This window comes from Capsicum annuum, chromosome 6 (assembly GCF_002878395.1).
Source record: "Capsicum annuum cultivar UCD-10X-F1 chromosome 6, UCD10Xv1.1, whole genome shotgun sequence".
Classification (NCBI taxonomy): Eukaryota; Viridiplantae; Streptophyta; class Magnoliopsida; order Solanales; family Solanaceae; genus Capsicum; species Capsicum annuum.
In genome coordinates, this window is record NC_061116.1 from 226,510,157 (window position 1) to 226,520,992 (window position 10,836).

The following is a 10,836-nucleotide window of genomic DNA, read 5'->3' on the forward strand; positions in this document are numbered from 1 at the left end:
GAAAAAATATAAAAAGCAAAGACTAAGGAGTGAATGAATTTGGGGAATTTTATTGATTGCAAAATAATCCGAAATTTATAATTTACATGAATGAAAAATCTACAAATTATGCATCATTTTTTCCAATTAATCCATGTTTATATTAACAAGAACTTGCATAGGATAATCGAAGTCAACGGGAGCAAAATCATGCATTGGACTTGATTCTGCTGAGTTCTCCCTTAAAGACATAATTTTTTCAATTTCAGCTCGTCGCTCGGCTCCGGTTTCATTCTTTGGTTTCTTCTTTCCGCTCTAATCCAATCTCTGAGGCAAACTAGAACATTTATTGCATTGTTTCCCAATGAGTGTCGGTTTTCTCCAAGCTGTTGTCGTCCCTGACTAAAGGCGGTCTCTGATGCAACGGTTGACATTGAAACATTCAAGATATCTCTAGCTAATCTTGAAAGCACAGGATATTGTGTTTCATTACTCCTCCACCATTCCAACGTGTTGATCCGTCGTCTGCGATCCTATGGTGCCGACCGAAGATAATATTTTAGCTCTTACCGATAAGTTGATGTGTAAGTTCTCTCATCAACACCGTTCCAACAATTTAAATCAAAAAAGGAATCAGGAAAACCACTATGTGCCGGCCTTTTAGAAGATGATGGCTCCTCGGGAATATGAGGAGTGACAGTTGTAGTGATATTTGTAGGTACGGCTAAATCAAATAAATCAACATAGTGATTATATAATTTTTCTATGTAATCCTTTGTATTATTCGTAGCCGTCCACAAATCAGGTTGTACTTGTTCAGAATCATGGTTAGTATTTATTTTTAAGTTAGTATAAATAAGAGTACTAAAGTGACACATATTATTATATTTCATACACGGATTTAGCATAGCACCAACCAAGTAAATAGGGAGAATCGGAAAAAAATATTTTTAAAATTTCGTAAACATGGCACCAATAGCTTCTTTATAACCTTCTTTATTTTTATATTCTTTGAGCAAACCAAAAATATCAGTTATATATGCCAAAACATTACAAACAGTAAGATAATAAGCACCAAAAAAATTCAACCGTAGCTACATAAATTTTTTCTAAAAACTTAACAAGATCATTAATTACAAACCAATCAGAATCATGTCGCATGCAATCAGCAGAATCATCAAATGAACCGCAATGTTGGTTAAAAGCTAGTGTAATAGAAAATCCATATTTATAACAAGTTTTTAAAAATTCATACGTAGAATTCTATCTAGTATCAATTTCTTCAGGCATCAAAATCAGTGTAAGTCTATTTTCTTGACATTTAATTTTAAATTCTCTAATTCTCAATCTATGATTATTTTCTTGAATAAAACCAACGGCAAGACGATTTTTTTCAATATAAAACTCAAAAAACTCAAGACCATCTTTTACAATTAAATTATATATATGACATGCACACTTAATATGAAAAATTTCAGGCAAGGACGGAGATAGCGTAGATTTTAATTTTTTTTATAGCACTCCTATTGTTAAAAGCATTATCAAAAGCAATACATAAAATGTTATTTTTGATACCATAATATCCGGCAATTTTAACAATAGAATCAGCAATAAATTGTACAGTATGTTTACGATCTTCATCATATACAAAAGCAAGAATACGTTTTTGCATCACGAAATTACTATCCATTCAATGACAAGTAACAGTTAAATAATCATTTTTATTTACAGCACGACCAAGATCAGAAGTTAGTAACAATCTACATTGAATATTTTTTAACAATGTTGATAAATAAAAACAATATTGTGAATGAAGTCTAAAAATATCACACTGACAAGTAGTTCTAGGAATACCGTTAAACATAGGATTATAAATTGTTTGTATATAATGAATAAAGACTTCAGAAGAAGGAAAATTTAAAGACAAACAACCCACAACTACCATTTTAGCTATTTTTTCCCGGTCCCTCAATTTATTATACTTCTTCGCTATGTCATCGGTTGCTGGGTCCATTCTAGTTTGCGTTGGCCGACCAACATCCCCACCATCTTATGCAGTATTTAACTCTGTTTTGTGATCTTCAGCTATATGTCTAATTAATGTACCCGTAACTCCTTGCTTACTTCCACTTCTATGCTTATATATTTATTGACAAATATTGTATTGCACCTCATTATCTGATATACGTTCAAAAAATTATCATGCAACACTAGTTTTTTTACGAGGTCTTGGGACATTGGGAGGACAGGGAGAGAGATTAACCGATTCAGATCTAACGTTAGCATTTTCTACTGCGGGTGTCTCAGCAATATTTTTATTATCTTCGTCTAAATTAATCGTATCTACTTTATTTTCTTCTTCTCTACCGTAATTTTCCTGAGCTTCTACATAATTCATATTGTGAGCATCTACACCTATTTCTTCCTCAAAAGGTGTACCAAGTAGTACCGGAGGCGAAGGCACACAGGTATATCTATTACTTGAACTACCTCTAGTAATTTGCTTTTTACTACTACTACTGCTTTCGGGACAAAATTTTTTAACACATTTAGTAGCAAAGTTTCTTAATTTATCCATAATATAAATTAAATTAAACTAAAAATATTCAAAATACATAAATATAATAAAATTAAATATTAAACAATTAATACAATAAATAAAAATTAAACGTAAGAGATGAAACAACAATACCAAATTTTAGAAGTATCCGAAGGTTGCGACTTTAAAAACTTCCGCTCGCACTTTGTAAACGAAAAATTTAAAAATTAAAGTGAACACTTTAAGAAATTAAATATATTGAATATTTGTGAATTGAAAATTGAGAGAGAATGAGATTTGAGAGAGTGAAAAATGATTTGAAGTTGTAGGGTATTTATAGAATTTTTTTAGAGATTAAAAAATAATTTTTAATGTAAATTTTTTTTTTTTTTTAATAAATGGGCCCAAACTAGCCGTTTGAACCCAAAAACGGCTATATAGCCGTTGGGCCAACGGCTAGTTTGACCCAAAATCTAATTTTTTTTTTTTTTTTTAAAAAGGTAACAAGGCCTGGACTGGACTTGGTCTGAGCCGGGTTAATCGAGCCCAAATAAAAAAAAAGATCTGGGACCCGAAACCCTATAGCCTTTGGGTTTATCGGACCGGGTCAAACCGAGCTGGTTAAAACAGGCAAGTTTGACACCCTTAGGAGGAAGAGAGAGCTTATATTATAAGTTGAAAGAAAAAGGAAATTTTCTAGAATCTTCTAGAATTTGAAGATTGTGAGAAAAGTGGTAGCCTCCGGCGAGCGAAAGAGAGAGCTTAAAGACTCAGAAAGGTGGGGGTAGTCACTATTTGGATATTCGTTTATTTTATTTTTTTGGTTGAAAAAGGCATATAGCCTTGCATTTGAATAACCAAATGTAAAAGAATTCCTATTGCTATTCCCTAACAATCAGTATTTGGATATTCGTTTAAATTCTTTTTGTAAAAAAAAAAGACAGCCATGCATATTGGTATAAGGGAATCTATTTGCAAAATAAATTTTATTAAATTTTAAAAAATTATTATTTAAATAAATAAAAGATACAATTTTCATATATAAGCATACAAAATTTATGTTTGTGTAGTTTATGTATAAGTGAAATAATATTTCTACTTTTCTTGAAAGAAAGAATATATATATATATATATATATAATAAATTAAAATGAAATTACTTCTTTGTACATTTATATATGTACTAGTTTAGGTCTACGCGTCTTGCACGCATACCTCACTTTAATGAGTTTAAATATTATACTAAATAGCATAGCCGGCTGAAGCATAAAACTTCTAAAGGCTAGGCTTTAGGCCCCAAATTTTGGGGGCCCCAAAATTTTCCAACATGTGTATATTTTTTTTTATTTTTTAAATAAGTAATGTTTTTAGTTTGAGTATGTTTTTCAAAAATTTCTTATTTTAAAAAATAAGGAGTGTTTTTCCTAACTTGATCATAATTAACTGTCTTAAATAAAGAAGTGATTCTTTAATAAGTGTCAAACTCTCATGTATCAAAACAAGAATAATTCAGAAAGCATAAGATAATTCTTTATTTAAATTCTAAGACATCACTTATTATAAAATAAAATGAAAAACTTAAAACACTTATCTAAGAACCGAGGAAGCATAAGATAATTCTTTATTTAAATTCTAAGACATCACTTATTATAAAATAAAATGAAAACTTAAAACACTTATCTAAGAATCGAGGAAGTACTCGTATGTCTCAATCATGTGTGACATTTAGATTTCAAGTATTAAATGGTTTTTTTTTTTCATAGTAAATTTTCATATTTTCATTTTTAAAAAGTATTTTATATTATAATTATTATGGCTTATTGTACTAGTCAAAATCAAAAAAATTGAATATCAAAAAGTCAAAATTAACATATAAATTGTATTTGAAATTTTATATATGAAAAATTAGAAAAATAGGCTTAAAGTGATATTATATATATTATATATAATATATGATTTTATTTTTTTAATAAAATTTTGAGGCCTCTCGTTGGAGTTTTGCTCTCCATATTGGTTGAGCCACCCTTGCTAAATAGGATATTTTTTGAATAATAAAGATGAATATAATAATCAAATTTAATATCTTTTGAGTATGTAAATATGGAGAATTTATTTATTAAATCTAATCTTTACCAAAATATTTTTAAATGTCAATCGACATTCATCTACCATCTGTAAATTGCAACAAAATAATAAAATGACAGAGACATCAAAATAATACAATTAAATCTAATCTTTACACACACGAGAATTTTTCAAAGTTGTCTGAGACTCATCTACCACCTGTAAACAATAACAAAATAATACGATAATAGAAATATCAAAATAATACAACTAAACCTAACCTTTATATAAAAAAATCCCAAAGTCGACCAACATTTATCTATCACTTGTGCATTGCAATAAAATAATAAAAGTGATATAAAAATAATACAATTAAACTTAAAATTTTACACCCAAAAAATTCTCAAAGTTGATATCGAGATTCATCTACGAACTGTAAATTACAACAAAATAACAAACTAATAGAGATATTACGATGATATAATTAAACCTAATATTTACCTAAAGAAACATTTCAAAGCCGACTCACATTCATCTAACATTTGTAAATTAAAATAAAATAATAAGATAATAAAAATATCAAAATAATACAATTAAACCTAATCTTTACACAAAAAAATCTTCAAAAAGTCAACCGATATTCATCTACGACCTGTAAATTGTAAATATATATATATATATATATATATATATATATATATATATATAATAGTGATCACAAAGCTTCGATTTTGATCTAACTAATTCTTGTCTGAGTGAAAATTTTAACCCTAAAGAATTATTTTAAATGAAAACAAAGTTATAAAAACAAGATTACCATTTCACCCCTGAAAGTGAGCATATTTACGGTCATACCCTTGGTCGTCCCTAACTGTTAGGGGTCATTTAGTTTGAGGTGTTGAAGCAAATAGTCCCAAGATAAAATAATAATCCCAAGATAAAAATTTCTATTGCGTATTTGGTAGGCAATATTCGGGATAACTTATCCCGGAACTAATAAATAGTCTCGGGATAAGTTTATCCACTAAATTGGTGGGATAAAAATCCCGGTATAATTTATCCTTGGGATAAATATATGAAAGGACAAAAATACCCTCAAACTCTATTATTTTCATTTCTCTCTGTCACACACGCATATATAGAGAGATATTTTACATATATTCATAAATAATAAATTATGTCTAATTAACGTATAATATATTATAAATAAATTATATATATAATAATAATTAACGTAAATGGCTAAAATGTATAATAATTATGTTTTAAACGTATAATATATTATAAATAAATATTATATATATATATATATATATATGTCTAATTAACGTATAATATATATATATATATATAAATTATATATATAATAACAATTAACGTAAATGGGTAAACTGTATAATAATTATATTTTGAACGTATAATATATATTATGAACATAAATATATATTATGAATAACGTATAATATATTCATTAATTATGAATATAATAAATTGCGTAATATATAACGTAATTACGTAATATATAAGGTATAATATTATGAATATATATACGTTCATTATGTTTATATATATATATATATATATATATATATATATATTATGTTAATATATTTAATTATAATATATTATGTTAATTATGTTTAATTATATATAATTTAATTATATATAATATAATATACGAAAAAGGGCCTAAAATGCCCTTCAACTATCTAAAATAGTGCAAAAATATCCTCCATCCACCTATTGGGCCTGAAATGACCTCCCAGTCTACCTATAAGACCTAAATTGCCCTTTTATTTAACAGATTAAATTATCTCCAATATATTAATGACGTGACATCTTTTAATTGGTCAAGTAATAATTAATTAAACTAATTATAACCCAACCCATTAAACCTAACCCACCCAAACCTAATAACCCGACCCACTAATAATACAAATCTAACAACCTGCCTGTCCCATCCAAACCCAATTCTAACATTTAAAAGGAGGAGTAACTTACATAAATCCCGAATAGTTTCAGCAATATTATATAAAATCTCAGATAGTTTGTTAATTACATCTTTTTTCCGAAATTTCAAATTATGATACATATGTTAAACAGTGATACATATGGACTATCACTAGTATATACATATGTATACAGAAGTGATACATATAACATATGTATCACTAGTAAATATGAATTCTGAATTTTATGTAATTTTTAAAACATTAAGAGATATTGTGTAATATGATGTCTTCAAGAATTTTACTCAAATTGCTATGCTTTCATTGAAAAGATTTTTTTTTTTACTCAAGTCGCTTTCAATGAGAAAAGGCGAGGAAGAAGAAGAGAAAAAATAGGGGAAAAGCTGATTTGGGTTCTTTTAAATGTTAGCATTGGATTTGGATGGGACGGACGGGTTGTTGGATTTATATTATTAGTGGCTAGGGTTATTAGGTTTGGGTGGGTTAGGTTTAATGGGTTGGGTTATTAATTAGTTTAATTAATTATTATTTGACTAATTAAAAAATATCACGTCATTAATAAAGTGGAGATAATTTAATCTGTTAAATAAAAAGGCAATTTAGGCCCTATAGGTAGACTGAGAGGACATTTCAGGCCTAATAGGTGGATGAAGAGTATTTTTGCATCATTTTAGATAGTTGAAGAACATTTTAGTCCTTTTTCGTATAATAAATAATGTAATATATATTCTCACACACAAATAAATTATGTTTATTTATATATTTTAATTTCTCTAAGAAATAATAAAAAAATTTAAGAATGAATATTTAAAACTTAAAAATAAATACATACATATTAAAAAAGTTAAATAAGATGGAGGGTATTTTGGTAATCAATCAAATTATTCCTAGAAATTATACCATGCATATTAGTTTGAATACAACAAACCAAACACTCAATAAAAAACAATTTCAGCATAACTAATCCTAATATAACTTATCCCATCATAACTTATCCCAATATAACTAATTCCGGTATAACTTTTTTTCAAACCAAACGACCCTTTATAGTAAAAAAATATATTATATAGTAGATAGGTATGTTCGTACTTCGCACGGGCCAGCGCGTAATTTTACCATGAACCTAATATAATAATCAAAGTTGCATAATATCTTTGAACTTTAATAACCGATACAAATATACCATCCGTCAATGAAAAGGTACATATATATCATTGAGCATACCTTCCGTCATAATTTAGTTAAAAATATACCTTTATTGTTAATGAAAAGGTACATATATCTCTTTCTCATCAAGAACAGAACACGTGTCACAATTTTGTTTATTTTTTTTAATTTAATATATACCCATTCTATTTGAAAATAACTCTAAATTAACCCACAAATCGATCCAAATATATGACGGAGGATATATATACTACTTATTAAAGTATTGAGATATATTTGTGCCTAAAATATGACGGAAGATATATTTATATTATTTATTAAATTTCATATATATATATATATATATATATATATATATATATATATATATATATATATGTACGTACCTTTTTATTAACGTTAAGAATATATTTATATTAAAATTATAATGGAGGATATATTTAGATTATTTATTAAAGTTTAGGATATATCTATACGTTTTTTTGGTTATAGTTACATTTTTTATTTTGTTTTGAATGAAACAATAAGAGAAGTTGAAGAGGCGCAGTAATCAAATTTTCTCCGGTGCTAAAAAGGACTATTTAAAACGGAGGGACTATTTATGACGTTTTCTCTACTCCCATTTTTTATTTAACAGCCGCCGGCCGCTGCCTCTCTCTCCCCCTCTTTTTCAAATCCGGCAGGTAAGTTTCTTTTTAATTATAGTCTATGATTTCTGGTGGGTTTGTGGATACCAATCTGTTTGTTTTCGAAATATTTTTGCTGCTTCCATTGTCTAGTCTTTTTGCCTACTTGAATGATTTCAGTGTTAGATTATTTTTAAAAGTGACTTTCAAAATCAACAATTATAAATCATTCGGGTACAAGACTAGTATTGATTTTTTTGATAATGACGTGGTGTTCGGACTAGCTTGTGGCACCAAGCCGTAACTCTGTCCACCAATGCTAAAACAAATGATAAGGAATCACCCAGTGTTTGTCTCTGTTGGGAATGAATGTGTCCGACCTCACTTGTCAGATCAGTCAATTATTCGATTATAGTTACGCTTGGAAGTTAGAATTCCAGAGGCTTTTCTTTTATCAACAAATAAGTACTATTGTATGGATAAATTTAAAAAATTAAAAGGAAACTAAAATGAAGACGAGGTAATCAGGTGAAAGTGATAATTGATTTCTATTATATCATCATTCAAGAGTCTCAACTATACAATATAAACAGATGCATCAGTACTCATCTAAGAATCAAAATGATAACTGAGAAACAATGGAAAAGAGAATTGGCAATGCGGGAATGCTGAGATTGACTTTATAATTGGCTGCGCCTGTGCCCTCCTCCCGCATGTTTTTATTAAAAAAAGCTGGTTTTGAACTCGTCCTGCCCCGCACACGTTTTAATCCGCCCCGCCCCATTGCTGTCCCTATTTTATCCTAAACCATGTTCAGTGAAAGTATAGTTTAGCTCATATGTTGAAATGGTAATCTTGTTTCAGTCAATGCCTAAGTGGCTAGAACCTTCCAAGCCTTGTAGGTAACACCTGATCTTTTCTCAATTACTCATTTAACACTCAAGTATCTAGAGGCAGCGGGTTCATGTATACACATACACACACACACACATATATAAAAACGATCGTTCACTTGGTTTATATGTTGCTTCTGCCCATGCTAGTTTATGGTAGTCTCTTTAGGCATCCCATTTGCTCAAAGTCAAAACTTTTACTTGAGGATTTTGGCTATAATTATCTTTTTTAATAACCTTTATTGTCTAGCAACTTAGGAACGTAACCAAAATTTGAATTTTATGGTTTCTGATTTCAATATTCTTCCTAATCCCAACTGATTTAATGGGTTTGCAATCTATTATTTTTTGTGGTTATTTGGAGAACTTCTTTTTTACATATATACAAGGTCGGAGCCAAATTTAGTCGATCCGATAAACCTGATACATAATGCATATGCATCCACCTCTCTAGTGAATTTTCAAGTAAACTTGAAGTACTTTTAGCTTCAACAGTTAAAATACGTGTATACCTAACATGGCTTTTCAATTATAGACCATCTGAATTAAGTGATTTGGGAACTCTAAGAACATATAAAGAGAAAGATGTTTCTGAATTTGAATAGTTAAAAAAGTAAAAAAAAACAAAAAAATGGATAGCATATTAACATTAGCACTTCTAAGATGTAGCTCACATGTTAGTCCTTTCCATTGCTGTTGATAAGAAGATGAACACTCTTGTTATATTGTGGACAAATTCTTCACTCTTTTGAGATTGATCCTCAAAGTATTAGTAGAAATTTTCAAGAGATACCTACATTGCTGTTATTGTTTTCCTATGTCTATTTAATCTGCAGTTAGTTTCGAGATGCATATTTTGAATTGGAGGAATACTCTAGTAATTACTGCTGTGAAATAAGGCCATCTACTGTCGAGCCAGTATACACTCTTTCTTTTGTTAATCTTTGTTGCCAATTTGAAAGAAACTAAGAGCTTGTTTAACCTTTGTGCTGCTTTCAATTTCCACCATTTGTTTCCAATTGCCCTGCATATACACTTTTCTAAATCACAGTGTTGCAATTTGTATAAATTTGTAAATTTGCAGACGATCAAATTTTCAGACTTGGTTGAATCTTCTATTGCACTTTACTCTCTCTAGTTCTAGGGTAATGTTGGTTCCCGTTTCCCTTTGTCATGGGATTGAAGTTCTCTCTGTTCATAAAAATAGAATGCGTCCAAGCTTTTTGGGCAATTGACATGAATCTGCTTTGCAACGTAAACGTGAACGATTGGAAGATGAGCAGCACAAAGAAAGTGTTATGTGAAATGAACCTTGAGAGTAAATACAACTGTATTGAACCTTGAGTAAATAAACTGTATCTGCCAGGTTACTTCTTTTATTTATACAAAACAAAAGACCCTTTTTTATTTTTTTCACCCTTGTCAGCCAGAATTGCTCTTAAATTTGATCACCTACTCATATCTCTCTGTTACAGGTACAAATGTGCTTCTCTTTCAACTTTTTGCATGATTTTTCTTTTACCCTTTCAACAAAAGTAAATAAACGTAACTCTAAGTATTGTATACTGTAGTTAGGGGGGAAAGATTGAAACTACCAGC

General features: G+C 28.9%; 1 protein-coding gene across 2 annotated transcripts in view; it reads left to right on the forward strand.

Annotated features, from left to right (window-relative positions):
* Positions 1-8,206: 8,206 nt before the first annotated feature.
* LOC107875238 overlaps positions 8,207-10,836 on the forward strand; it is a 53,345-nt gene continuing 50,715 nt past the window's right edge. The window contains exon 1 of one of the 2 annotated variants that reach the window (XM_016721806.2): positions 8,207-8,401. The gene's annotated coding sequence lies outside the window, so the exon portion shown is untranslated. The remainder of the gene's footprint in view (positions 8,402-10,836) is intronic. The other variant, XM_047414237.1, reaches the window with a different exon arrangement.